Genomic DNA, 15,022 nt, shown 5'->3' with positions numbered 1-15,022 from the left:
GTTGTGTACACTTACCATAAATGTAGATGTTCGAGTGTATTCACTGTTGCATTCCGGGTTACTCATCCGCCATCCCCCTTTTCTATGACTTCTCTTTCCTTCACTATATTCTAAAGCCTTTGTGGTGTATTTTCTTTTAGATGAAGGTAAAGTTTATGCTGCTAAAAGTGCATTTACATATATTTCTGTTTATATATATATATATATATATATATATATATATATATATATATATATTTTTTTTTTTTTTTGCTCCCCATTTGGGGGGCACCTAACATCTGGGGCAAGAAAAACTGAATAAAATTGCATCGGCTGCATGTTTTATACCCCTGACGTCCTGAAATCATGGAAGAGGAGGCAGCAACCGACGCAGGACCCAAGACTTTGTTATTCAGGCCGACTGAGGGCAACCTGCCAGCATATTACCCAAATGTAATGACTGCAACAGTGTATACACTCGAACATCTACATTTATGGTAAGTATACACAACTGTACTTTATTGATGTTGACATTGCAGTGTCAGCCCCAAGTCTTTCGGGGCAGACTACTGAGAAATTGCATCGGAGCCGGTCCAGAGAGCTATTGCCGGTCTCCCCAACTTTACGATCTCCCATTTTACAGAGATCTAGGTCGCCTACCCTGTCATCCAGATCCTCCAAGAGCCTTTCGGAAGAGGATGTAGAGAGAGTAGTGCTTAGACTTTTGAAGTCATCTGCTTTACCCAAATTGTTGCTGGCTCCGACCCAGTTGGTTCCAGAGCCATCTAAGACCATTCTCCCTGTTATGGTTGCTCCTCCAAGCCGTGTTGGTCCTTTGGAGCTGGAGATTTCGGTGCCACTTGTTGTGGAACCCTCGGTTCCAGCTCCCCTTGTGGCTGTCTCGGAGCTGAGTTCCACTCCAACACCTTCGGTGCCATCCTTGGTGTCTAGGAGCCGAAGCTCACCAGTCGGCCTCAACAGGGACGCTTGGACCCGAACCTCTTCGTTGCCGAGCCTACCTCTCAGTGTGTCGGCTAGGTTGAGCTTGGACCCTACATCCATCTCTGAGCCTATTGCTTTGGAGCCAAGGGCTACCCCCATTTCCTCGGAACCGGGGCTGTCTTCAGAGCAGGAGAGATCTGCATTCAAGATGATGAGGAGCGTGCTGTCCTGGTCGTCAGCTCCACACAAGGGTACCAGTACTCTTCCCCCTCAAGAACCAATCTCTGTCTCAGCACCATCTCTCTCTCTCGACAACAGAGACCCGCAGCCTCAGGAGCCCTCGTTGGGTGGCCCCCAGTCTTCCGAGACCTCCCCAGAATACCCTTCTGAGGAGCCCCCTCGGAAGAAGACATGCAAGAGGAAGCATGTAGACTCCCCGGATGAGTCCATCACCTCAGACACTGACCTCGAAGAGTCAGAAGGGTCCCCCTGGTCATCCTCTGATGATATCTCCTTTGGAGATAAATTAGAGATCCTGAAGCAGGGAGGTGGCTGGCCCACTGTCACCCCTTCTGATGAGGAGTCATTGTACCTGAAGGTTTTCAGGTCTCAACCTTCAGGCTCTTGGGTGTCTCCACCTTTTGATGAACTCCTGGACCTAGTTAGTCAAAAGGTGTGGGAAACTCCTGATGCCATGGAACAAGTTCCCAGAAACTCCTGATGCCATGGAAAACAAGTTTCCAGAAGACACAACAAATTTCTCTCTGCCCCCAAAGAGAAAGAGTTCTTGACCAAAGGTGTGCCTGTAGATGCCGTGGTGGTGGCAGCAGCCACAAAGAAGGAACTAGCAGAGACTTCTACATCTGTCCATCCACCGAACAAGGAGTCTCGAATGATGGATAGATACGAGAAGCGTATTTTCTCTTCAGTGGCTTTTACACTCAGATCGCTGAATTACCTCACACATTTTACTAGGCATCAAAGAGATCTAATAAAGGAGCCAGGAGATACTTTCCAAGGTGCATCAACTGAAGGAGTCCCTGAGAAAGTTACTGCTCAGTTGTCCACCTTAAACTCCATTGTTAACCCCTCCATGAGGCTGATGTCCTATGTAGCAGATGGAGCGAGTAGGGCAGTGGGTTCAGTGGTTTCCCTTTGGAGACACTCCTGAATACGCTTATGCAATTTTGCGGAGCCCTTCAAATCTACTTTTACCAACGGCCCCCTTCAACGGTTCCGCTTTGTTTGGACCAAAGGTAAAAGATACACTCACCAGGTGCGAACAGGAAGGGAAAACTCTGCCATGGGAGTACGTTTTACCGTCCCTTCTAGATCATATCCCAAGGGTCACAGAGGTGGGAAAATGTGGTTCAAGAAATCCCAGGGATTTTTCCCGGATGCACAGGGTGATTCCTCCTTCAGAGGCAGGGGAGGAGGAGCTAATGGCAGATGTCACCCTAGAGGCAGGGGGGTCTACAAAACCAGGGTGGCGCGATTCTTTTTGTGGCCGTCCCTGTCAGCGCTCCTGATGCGGGGCCCGGCTGTGCTTCTCTGGAGCCAGTCAGGGGTCGCTTATCTTTGTATCCAGAAGCCTGGCTCAACATCACCCAAGACAAGTGGGTACAAAGAATAATCACCAGAAGATACTCCATACCCTTCTTTCTTCCACCCCACACACCCCCAAGAAGATCCCAGATGTTCCATCCAATCACAGGGATCAAGCAACTATAAAAGTTCAAAAGTTGCTTTCGAAGAGAGTCATCCAAACCGTCCCTGCAGACCAGATAGGATTCGGAACTTACTCCAGATTCTTTTTAGTGCCAAAATGAACAGGGGACTGGAGACCCATTTTGGACCTCAGCAAACTAAATGAATCAGTAAAGAAGTCCATGTTCCGAATGGTAACCCTGTAGTCTATACTCCCCCTATTAGGGAAAGACAATTGGATGTGCTCCATAGACTCCAAGATGCGTACTACCTCATCAAAATGGACAGAGCATCGAGGAGTCACCTATGCTTCTGGCTGGGAGCCAGTCATTACCAATTTCGTGCTCTGCCCTTTGGTCTCACCACAGCCCCCAGGGTGTTCACCAAATGCATGTAGGTAGTGACAGCTCACTTGAGACGTTGTGGATTCCAAGTGTTTTCTGTACCTGGACGACTGGCTCCTAACCACCACCACCAGGCATGTACTCCTACAAGCCAGGGATTCAGCCATCCAGCTCTGTACCCACCTAGGAATTATGATAAACTGGGAAAAGTCTGCCTTGTCGCCCTCTCAATTTGTGACTTTTATAGGCGCAGAAATAGACACAGTCGCCATGATGGCTCGTCTTCCTGCAGACAGAATTCAAAATCTCAGACAGCAGATATACAGCTTACTTCCTCAACAAAAAGTCAAGGCCAAGACAGTGCTGAAACTCTTAGGGACCATGGCTTCTACCATAAATCTAGTTCACTAGCCAGATTGAATATGCAAACTCTTCTGTGGCTACCTTTATCCCAGTGGTCTCTTCAACAACTGCCTCTGTCTCATCATATTTTCATAATGGAATCTTGCAAAAAGGACCTTCGTTGGTGGATTCATCCTGATCAACTGACAATAAGAACACCATTCCTTCCTCACCAACCCATTGCTACTGTGACCACGGATGCCTCCCAGATAGGGGGGGGCATTATCTAGGCAGGACTATCCATGGCACATGACAAGATCACGAGGCTCACTTGTATATCAATGTCCTAGAGATGAGAACAGTGCTTCTAGCATTGCAAGGACTTCACAACTTTCTTCCTCTGGGGAATATAGCAATCCAATCGGACAATATGTCAGTGGTACGGTATCTAAACAAATAAGAAGGAACCAGATCTTTCACCCTTTGTCGAGAGGCTCTTCGTGTTTGGCAGTGGGCGATATCTTCCCAGAGCTTTCCAGTAGCAATGCATATCCCGAGGACAACCAATGTGATAGCCGACAAGCTCAGCAGGGCAGTCTTGATGCCTCATGAGTGGTCTCTGAATCAGAAAGTAGCGGAACAGATTTTCCACAAATGGGGACAGCCTTGCTGCAATCTTTTTGCCAGCCCGATCAAGTCAAATGCAACAGCTACTTCTCCCTTATCTCTCCTCTGGGGGAGTCACCAAGAGACGCACTTATTCACAGTTGACCTCCGGGACTTCTTTATGCATTTCCCCATTTCCGCTCATTTTGAAAATGATCCAGAAAGCAAAGTTCTTGGGAAGCAAAATGATTCTGATCACTCCTTACTGGCCTCTTCAGATTTGGTTCCCCTTTCTTGGGCCTCATCTCCTAGACGATCCATGGACTCTGGACCCAGTCCCAGACATCTTGACACATGTTAGGCTCCCTTCACCCCTGCCTCCACACCCTCAACTTGACAGCGTGGCTGCTCCACTTCCATCCCTAGTCAGGCTTCATGATTTTTCACCTGCAGTGACCCATATCCTTAAGCCTTCCTGCAAACCTTCCACAAGGAAGTTATACACTAGCAAATGGAGAAGATTTTCTTTCTGGTCAAAAGAGAAAAATGTAGATCCTTACACAGCATCCATCCCCTTGGTGTTAGAATATCTAACCAAACTTTTCCATCAGGGTTCAATTGTCAGCAATATCAAATTTTCATTGGGGATAACATGAGCCTAATCTGATGGCTCACAGATTATGTAAAACCTTCCTTAAAGGCACTACCTTGCTGAGACCTCTTTTTCAGGAACCTGTATCTCCTTGGGATCTAAATTTCATTCTGTCCAAACTTACTTCCCTGCCTTTTGAACCCACACATTCGTGTGAATTGAAATTTCTGTCTTGGAAGAACATTTTTCTAGTAGCTATCACATCCGCTAGATGGGTATCGGAATTGCAAGCACCGTCAGTCAAACCTCCTTATTTGATTTTTCATAAAGACAGTTTCCCTTCCTACAAACCCTTCCTTCATCCCTAAAGTTTGCTCTCAGGCTAATTTGAACCAAACTATCCAACTGCCTGTATTCTTTCCCAATCATTCAAACGGTGCAGAATATAAATTTCGTCAACTTGATATTCACAGACAGATGTTCTTCATGTTTCACTGATGCAGTCATTACATTTGGGTAATCTGCTGGCAGGTTGCCCTCAGTCGGCCTGATTAACAAAGTCTTGAGTCCTGTGTCGGATGCTGTCCTTTCTTCCATGACGTCAGGTCGTCAGGGGTATAAAACATGCAGCCGATGCCATTACATCAGTCTTTCTCGCCTTGCAGTACCGAAAGCAGAAGCAGTTCGTAAGTGCCAGTCGGCCGACTCCTGAAATTTTCGTTTTCGAGTTTCAGAACCGAAGTCTTCAACTTAAAGCTAAGTACCCCGTTGGGGAAACTTTTTCTTGCTCCTTACCGATGTCAGTAAAAGTTAATAATTGCATTACTTGTGGAAAGCAAATACCTCATAAAGATTTTCATTCGTACTGTATTCCTTGCCTAGGCCCTGACCACAATGTACCTTGCTGACGGTTTTGTGCTTTATTTAATCAGCACACTATCCGTCGTCTATACATTTTTGCCTGTAAATATTTTGGTTCTCGGTTTAGTTATCCAGAAATGTCGTCAGTTAGCCATTCGACTACCGGGATTCCGAAAAAACACAAAGATAAAGACAGAGACAGGCCGCCGAGGTCCAAAACTGCCGACGATGCTTTTCCTAAGCCAGTTGCCAGTTCGCTGGTGCTCAGTGCGGTGCTTTCGCAGCCCTTGATACCCACTACTTCTGATTCGCAGGCCTCTACTGAGACCCATTCGGAGTCTGCTATGCCGTGAGATGCTTCACCTATGGAACCCGCGGATGTCTCTACCTTGGATGGGTCCGGAGCCGCTGTGCAGGCACCGGCTTCTGAGGGTGCATTCAGGCCTACAGACTTGCATATTAAATCGCCACTGCCTTCATTACTAAGGCCAAAATCTCAATCCATGTCTAAAAAAACCGACGCCCAGGCCACATGTTCAGGCCCCTATGCCTAAAAAACAAATGATAAAAATGGCTGAAGATCTAATTACTCTAATCATGGGTAGTCACCCCCCCCCCCCTTTCAAGAGGCCTAGGGATGAGCTTGATTATGAATCTTCTGATCAGGATTCTCTTTTTTCTGACTCTTCTAATAACCTGGATTTGTCCATACCTACTTATGAGGATTCTGATGCAGAGGATTCCATTCCCTCTGCTTCCTCTCCTGAGGATTTTTCTTTTGAGGAAACTTTACATACTTTAAGGGAGCATTTCCACTGGGAAAGCCAGGAATTTTCTGATTCAGAAAAGAGGCTTAGGGATTTCCTTCTTCTACTTCAGCATAGGCCTTTGGCTGTACCTCCTGTATTAGACATTGTTGATGATGTGTTCTCAGAATCCAGTATGACCCCTGATTCCCTGCCTCCGGCTCCTAGTAAACCTGACAGATATTACAGGGTTCCTGAGTCCCACAAGTTTCTTTTCAAAAATCCAGTTGCAGATCCAGAAACCATTTCTCAGGGACCCAAGGGTATTAAGGCTTCTACTGCTAAAAATCCTACCCCTTCTGATAGAGACTCCAGGGCGCTGGATAGATGGGGTAAAAAGGTTTATACTTCTGCAACCTTGGCAATTAGAGCTTTAAACTGCCAATTTCATATGTTAAAATATCAACAGCATATTATTGGACTGCTTAAACAGAAAATAATGTTGATTCCTGACTGTGTGGAAAATAAAGATTTACAGGATTCAATGCATTCTGCTGAACAAGTTGGAAAACATACTTTGGAATGTGGCTTTGATTCCGTAGAGGCCTCCTGCAAGGCTGTTACTGGGTCTGTGCTTAAAAGGCATGCTTGGCTTAAGGAGCAATCTTTGCCTGACCACGTTAAAGCTAAATTGTTGGATGCTCCTCTAAATCAGGACCGCCTGTTTGGCAATAAGGCTGAAGAAGTTCTGAAAAAGATGGAAGATAAAGCTAAATCTATGCAAACTGTTAAAGATTTCGTACAAGTGCAACCTCCAAGATTTAGTAGGCATTGGCCTACTAAGAATCGGTCCTTTCCAGCCCCTTCCAGATTCTCTCAAGCCAAACCCAGATACAACAAAAACCCCAGGTTTCAGTCCCAGGGGACTCTCAGAACTAAGCAGTGGGGAGCCTCCACTTCCAAATCTGGAAATAAAAAGACACCCCCCTATAGTAAACAGTCTTATTGATTTCCTTTTAAAATTACCAAGCACTTATCTTTTAACCGCACCTTTGGGGGGAAAGATTGCTCTTCATGCAAAGAGTTGGGAAATCGTAACCCAGGACAAATGGGTTTTAAATATAGTGTCCCATGGATACAGATTTCATTTCCACACGTTGCCAACACCAAACTGGTGGCCAGAACTGCCCCCAAATCAGTGGGCAAAGGTTCAAAAACAAGTACTTTCCCTATTAAGCATGGGGCTATTCAACTGGTACCAGAAGAGGAAAAGGGACAAGGTTTCTATTCCAGACTTTTCCTGGCACCCAGAAAAGACAATTCTTGGCGTCCAGTACTGGACCTGTCTACTCTAAACCCCTTTCTGGAGATTCCAAAATTCAAGATGCTGACTCTTCACCAGTTACTTCCTATGCTAGGCAAAGACGCCTGGTTGGCACTTTAGATTTAAAAGAGACATACCTGCACATCCCAATCAGGGAATCTTGCAGAAGATACATACGCTTCAAAACAGGCTACTTGCATTATCAGTTCTCTGCACTGCCCTTTGGCTTGTCTACTGTGCCCAGGGTATTCACAAAGTGCCTGGCTCCAGTTATTGCATTTTGCAGGCAAAGAAATATTCAATTATATCCATACCTGGATGATTGTCTAATTCAGGCAGAAAACCAGGGCATAATTCTAAATCATCTTGTGTTTGTAAAAAGGGTTCTAACTTGTCTGGGGTATACCATAAACAAAAATAAATCACAACTGGTACTCTTGTCAACAGATTACATTCCTGGGTGCAAGCTTGAATACAACTGCCCAGATGGCTTTCCTCACGCCAGAGAAGCAAATTCATTTGGTAACTTACTTCAGACAAGTGGCCACAAAAACCCTGCTATCTGCAAGACAAATACTGCAAGCCTTGGGGTTCATGGCCTCCTGCATTGTTCTAATTCCATATGCAAGACTGCATATGAGGAAACTACAGTGGTATCTAAAAAGTCTATGGAGTCAACATTGTCACAGCCTGGAAACAATGATTCTCATCATACCTTGCCTATGCCTGGAGTTCCTATGGTGGGCAGAAGCCTGCCACCTAAACAAGGGACTGCCATTCAAACTACCCCCTGCCACCCTGACCTTAACTACAGATGCATCAGACTATGCATGGGGGGCTCACCTGGCAGGGAAGTGCATTCAGGGCAAATGGAACCCAAATCAAATGCACCTACATATCAGTCAAAAAGAAATGTTAGCTGTACAGAATGCTTTGACAGCCTTCAAGGACTACATTCTTCCAGGACAACTAATGGTAAAGACGGACAGCACCACGGTTATGTGGTACATAAACAAGCAGGGGGGTACACATTCCTACCCCCTCTGCAGACTAGCCATGGCATTGTGAAACACAGCCTTGAGCTACCAAGTGCATCTACAAGCTCAATTCCTGCAAGGAAAATTGAATACACTGGCAGACTGACTAAGTAGAAACCTCATGGACCCACATGAGTGGAAACTGGAACCACGGATTTTCAACATGTTGACAAGCGAATGGGGGAGTCCAGACATAGATCCATTTGCTTCCTCCCAGAACTACCAGTTGGACAAGATTTGCACAAGTACTCCCCACAAACAAGCCTGGAAAGTGGGTGCTCTGTCCTTCAGCTGGAAAAACATATCAGTCTACGCCTTTCCCCCTCTGCCTCTGCTCTTCAAAGTTCTACTAAAAGTCAAACAGGACAAACCAAGGATGATTTTGATTGCTCCAGACTGGCCGCGCCAACAATGGTACCCCCTCCTGCTCACTGTGTCGCAAATATCTCCATGGCACCTGCTTCAGACCCCTTGCCTGCTGTCTCAGCAGGATAAACAAATTCTGCACCCTCAGTTTCCAACATTGAACCTTGCAGCCTGGCTAATCACTTAAATTCACCCTTATCACCCCTCGGCAAACCTGTGATGGATATCATCTTGGAGGCGAGGAGACCTAGTACTAGAAAATCTTATGCTGATAAATGGAAAAGATTCTGTGCCTGGAACCAGTCTTTAGGGATGAGCACAGCAGTACCCAATTTACCTCAGATTTTGCAAGACTTAACTGAGATGCTTCACAAGGGCCTGTCTTTTTCCTCCATTAAAATCCACGCCTCAGCTATTTCATCTCACTGTAACACAGAACCACCCCTCTTCTCTCATCCTCTGCTCAAGCAGTATCTTGGAGGGGCAAAAAACTTGAGACCACCCAGGAGAGCCCCTACCCCTGCCTGGGACCTTAACTTTGTTTTAGAGAAACTCACTCTACCTCCTTTCGAGCCAGCTGCTACTGCAGACTTAAAATTTCTTTCTTGGAAAACAGCCTTCCTTTTAGCAATCACTTCAGCTAGAAGGATGTCTGAATTACAGGCCCTTATGGCAGTGGAGCCTTTCATCATCTTTCATGCAGACAGGGTATCTCTCAGGACCAATCCATCCTTCATGCCCAAGGTGATTTCCAGTGTGGCTCTTAATCAGTCCATTAATTTGCCAACCTTCTTTCGCAATCCACAGAACAAAGGGGAACGGATTCTGCATTCCTTGGATGTGCACAGGCAACTAAGATTCTATTTGGACAGGACTAAATCTCGAAGAAAATCTGAACAATTGCTGGTAGCATTTGCTGCAGGGGCAGAGGGAAAGGCTATTTCAAAACAAACCATTTCTAAATGGATAAGCCATTGCATTCATTTCTGCTATAAGCACCATGGAAAAACCTATCCCCCAGGGGATCAGATCTCACTCCACCAGGGCTGCATCTACTTTTGCAGCCTTTCTCAGAGGTGTTCCTACCAGGGATATCCTAGAAGCTGCTACCTGGAGTTCTGTACATACTTTCACCAAGCATTATCATTTACCAATTTTCTGTAAATCCAGAGCTGGCTTTGCCACTGCTGTCTTGCAGTGCCTTATAGCTGGCCCTAATGCTGTATAAACTCCTCCTCCCAACCATAGCTTTGGGAATCTATCCAAATGTAATGACTGCAACAGTGAAACACGAAGAACATAGTACAGTTGTGTACACTTACCATAAATGTAGATGGTCGAGTGTATTCACTGTTGCAGTCCTGGTTACCCTCCCTCCAGCCCCCTAGTTTTTTTCTGGCTATACCTCTCCTTTCCTTTACTATGCTTAAAAGCCTTTTTGGTGTATTTGCTTTTGGTTGGAGGTATATTTTTGTGTTTTTGTGTTTATTTGCTCCCCATTAGGGGGGCACCTGACATCTGGGGCAAGAAAAACTGATGTAATGGTGTCGGTTGCATGTTTTATACCCCTGACGACCTGACATCATGGAAGAAGGGACAGCAACCAATGCAAGACCCAAGACTTTGATAATCAGGCCGGCTGAGGGCAACCTGCCAGCAGATTACCCAAATGTAATGACTGCAACAGTGAATACACTCGAACATCTACATTTATGGTAAGTGTACACAACTGTACTTTACGGTTCTACCTACATAGAACTAAGGAACTTAGAAAATCAGACCAATTGTTCATGTCCTTTTCTGAAACTAGGCTAGGTCTGCCAGTATCTCCTTTATCTACTCCTCCAATGGAAAGAACCTTCCATTTAAAATTAAGTCTCATTTCACAAGATCCCTATCCACATCTGCTGCTTTCCAAGCCAGAGTTCCAATTTACAGTATTTGTGCAGCAGCAACTTGGGCTACCCCTCATACCTTTATTACTCCTTACAAATTGGATTTGACCTCCAGAGGTAGAGCTTCCTTTGGTTCCATGGTTCTTAGGAGTATATTCCCGTGAGCCACCCTAGAAAAAGGTGTTAGGGACGCTGTCCCATATGTAAGAATGAAGGCGAGATAGGACTACAGAACATAAACAAGTTATGTACTCACCATAACGTTCCATGTTTGTAGTCCGTCTCACCCTTCATTCTTACGAACCCAACCACCTACCCCCGTCCTTGGAGGATTTGGAGACAGGATAGTATTTCCTTTGGTAGGGTGGAGACCTTTCTTTGTTGTTCCTTCTGCATAACCTTTCTATCACTCTTATAGTCAGCAGCAAACAAGATCTGGGGATTCTTACTAGTGCATTATGGGATACCTACCTTGCCATGAGCCGACTTTGAGCTTTGTAATCAGCCGAGTCGGAGCCGAAGATCGGCTCCGAACCCATATGTAAGAATGAAGGGTGAGATGGACTACAAACATGGAATGTTATGGTGAGTACATAACTTCTTTTTTGTCACTACTGTTTTTGAGCATTTTAAACACTTATTTAATTCTGTGGAAAAAAGTCATATTTCTGTTGGCTTTTCTAGTTCTGTTTTCGTCCAAATTGCCTTGCAGAAGGGGAATTAGCCATTGACTTTGTTGTTTCGAGCACTTGAGAGCTGCTTTTGCTGTGCTTTTATGTTACGAAATTCCAGGATCCTCCATCTTGTAGCAGAATATGTTTTCCTGGTCTCTTTGAGTTGAGAAGCACTCCAGGGAGCTCAAAGTGTGGTTGTTTTCACTAGAGGGCATAGGAGTCCTAGTTTGTAGCTTTTTTCCCCTTTGCTGTAAATTAGGTAAGTTTGTGTGGAGCTGACCACTGTGTGTAGTGGTTATCAGTGCCCTGTATAGTAGCAAACATCTAGACAGTAAATTTTCCCTGTAAATGGTGTGGCATTGTGCGGTATTAAGCTTAGAGCAGCTAGCTTGCACATGGAGTGGCACTCCCATTTCCTAGCAGTATATAATATTTTGCCCTTAACCCCAGAAACTACTCTAGGAAACCTCTTTTAAAAACTAAATCCTTAATCCTAAACAGTCCACCATTTTACAGGATCGGACAACATGGCAATGCAATTTACAAATGTTACTGTGGCCAGCTTGGTAGATTTGGGCATCAAACTCAGCAACATACCACACAAGTTTAATGGAAAAAGCAAAGATTTCAGGTTAACAAACCCTTCCTCAGTGCAAATTAAAACATACGTATCACAGTTCTGTTAAAAGCACATCCTTATTAACGCAGCCAATCACAAACATTAACCCTAAAACTAAAAATGTTAGATCATTCTCACTAGTATGTTTTGCTAATGCATTAGTTGGGGCATTTCTTTTAATATCTGACCCATGCTCTATTATTCTATCCTTTAAGCGTTTTGTGGATTTACCCACATAGAAACTGGGACATTTTTTACAAGTTGCAAGATATATAACATTGGTAGAAATACATGTAGCAAAGCATTTAAACATCTAAATTTTCTTCATAGTAGGGTGTGTAAAACCCTGATTACCACAAATGCTAGTGCAACAACAGCAATTATGGCATGGATATGTGCCCAACTTATTAAATTGCTAAGGCATCACATTGGACTTAGTACCTTTATAGCATAACGTTTGTTTTAAATTGGGACAATTACGATAAGCAAACCTAGGTCTATTACCTACAGTATTCTTTAACTCTGGTATAGTTGTCAGTGTATCCCAGTTATCTGTTATAATTTTATTTACGCCATCTGTACATCTATTGTAGGTAGTAGTATACTATTATCACTAGAAGGTATCATCGGTTCATCTGTTGTCATTTCATCTTCAAAATATGGCCTGTCTTGAGTGTCCCTCATTTTTAGAACTTCATTGCTCACATTCCCCAGTAATGTCTCATTGTATCTTCTATGCCTAAATTCATTAATCATCTCATTCATCTGTAAGATACATCCATCCATTTCAGTATTCAGCCTACTATTACGAAAGACTGGCCCTTAATAATTCCCTTAAAAATGTGGGATGCGTGCATACTTTTATAATGTAGATATTTATTTCTGTGTACATTTTTTTGTAAACAGATGTTTGTATTGCATGATCATCAAAAGATAGCCCCACGTCCAAGAACTCGATGCTAGTGGGTGAGGCAACATAGAAAATCTTAGAAAATCAGTGCTATTATTCAGAAATTCAATGTACTGAGCTAATTCTTCCTGTCTGCCCTCCCATATAAAAATGTATCATCCACAAAACATTTAAAGAAAGTTACTTTTTGTGAATAAAAATCTGGACCATTGTAAACAAACTCCTACTCCCATTTATCAAGTACCAAATTTGCATGGGTGTTTGCGATGGGAGTTCCCAGGAGTAGAAACTCCCTTAAAGACAAGTGCTGTATTATAAACAAAAACTATGAGGTCTTATTAAGTTGAACGTGGCCAGTTATGCGGCAGGATAGCCTTGCAGGTTAAGGACAATCACAAGATCTTCTTCAGCTATGTCCAGAACCTTACAGGTAACACACAACCGTGTGCTGAACTGGTTGTGAATGGTACCACCTTCACCAGTCAGGGTGACTTAGAAAATCTACTGGCTGATAAATTCAGCAAAAACTTCACTCACCCCCCCCCCCCAGTTCCACCAGGTGAAATCCCCTCCAGTATACTACCTCCCAACTTTTAGCAGGGCCCAAGTGCTGGCAGTATTCGCAAAAGCCAAAAACACCACCTCTTTGCATCCTGACAACATCCCCATTTGTTTTTTGAACAGTGTAAAACATGACCTGTCAGGATCACTCAAGGCATTTTTTAACTACAACCTTCAAGCAAGCAATGTTCCTTGTGAATGGAGGACTGCAACAGTTATTTCCCTCCACAAGAGTGACACATCAACCACCCCAGGGAACTACAGACCTATCAGTTTACCAAGCCAAATATGCAAACAACATGGAAAGAATTATCATGGAAGTAATAAATAAGGACATTGGTGGTGCAGCGGTTAGCATTGTCACCTCACAGCAAGAGGTTCTCTGGTTTGATTCTCGGCTAGGGTGCTTTCTGTGCGGAGTCTGCATGTCCTCCCTACAGTCACATGGGTTTCCTCCTGGTACTCTGGTTTCCTCCCACATTCCAAAGATGTGCAGTAGGTGGATTGGGCACTCTAAATTGGCCATTGGTGAGTGTGTGTGCGTGAGTGAGGGGTGCGAATGAACTACTGTGGTAGGGCTAGCCATCCGGCGGTGTAAACCTTGGCTCAAGATGATTGTCACTGTGAAAGTGACACCCCGACCCCATGTGCAAAATGGGATAAGGGGTTGAGGATAGATGGCTGGATAAACAAGGACATTGGCAACCTACAGACATTGGGCCCATTCCAGTTTAGCTTTGTTGAGGGACGGTCATGCCTACTTAATCTGATAGACTTCCATGACAAGGTCACCAAGGCAATGGATGAGGGTAAAATAGTGCACACTGCATACCTTGACCTAACCAAGGCATTCAATACAATACCCCACTCAGGCATTGTTGATAAGCTGTCAGAGCTAGACATAAATCCCTACATAACTTACTGGATTACCAGCTGCCTCACATAAAGGACCTAAGAATTCAGGATTGGTGAGACCACCTCCACTAAGAGGCCAGTCACCAGCAGAATACCCCCAGCCTCCATACTGGGCCTGCTCCTGTTTGGTATCTATTTCTCTGAAGTCAAGGCTAATGTTCAAGGCCTCTGGCTTACCAGGCTCACAGACGACTGTAAATTGGGAGATGTTATAGATTCCCCCAAGACACCAACAGCTTGCAAGAGGATTTAACACAGATAAATGACTGGTGCCAAAACATGGACTAAAACTCAATACTGAAAATGTGTTATAATGCTGTTTGGGAAACTGTCAACCCAAGTTAATTACTCCATTGATAAAACACCTGTAAGAGTCGACCCAGTACTAATGGATCTGGGAACATATGTAGATAGTAATCTGGCCTTTGACCAACACATAGCTAAGATAATAAGAAATCATTCTATGTCATCCAACTTATAGATAAGGGTATAACATCCAGTTTCAAGGAAGTTATAGTACCACTCTTCTTTGCCCTTATCTGACATGTCTTTGGATACAATGCTGAATTTGGAATGTATCTAACCAGAGACTTTTAAAAGTA

The 15,022-nt window shown here is 44.3% G+C and overlaps 1 protein-coding gene across 2 annotated transcripts in view; it reads left to right on the top strand.

Moving 5' to 3' along the window:
- Positions 1-15,022, top strand: part of WDR7 (WD repeat domain 7) — a 3,592,087-nt gene that overhangs the window by 132,613 nt on the left and 3,444,452 nt on the right. The gene's annotated exons all lie outside the window — the stretch shown is intronic.

The sequence above is a fragment of the Protopterus annectens genome, chromosome 1.part1 (assembly GCF_019279795.1).
Source record: "Protopterus annectens isolate FY-2018-M chromosome 1.part1, PAN1.0, whole genome shotgun sequence".
Lineage (NCBI taxonomy): Eukaryota > Metazoa > Chordata > Ceratodontiformes > Protopteridae > Protopterus > Protopterus annectens.
This window is presented reverse-complemented; position numbering and strand designations above follow the sequence as displayed.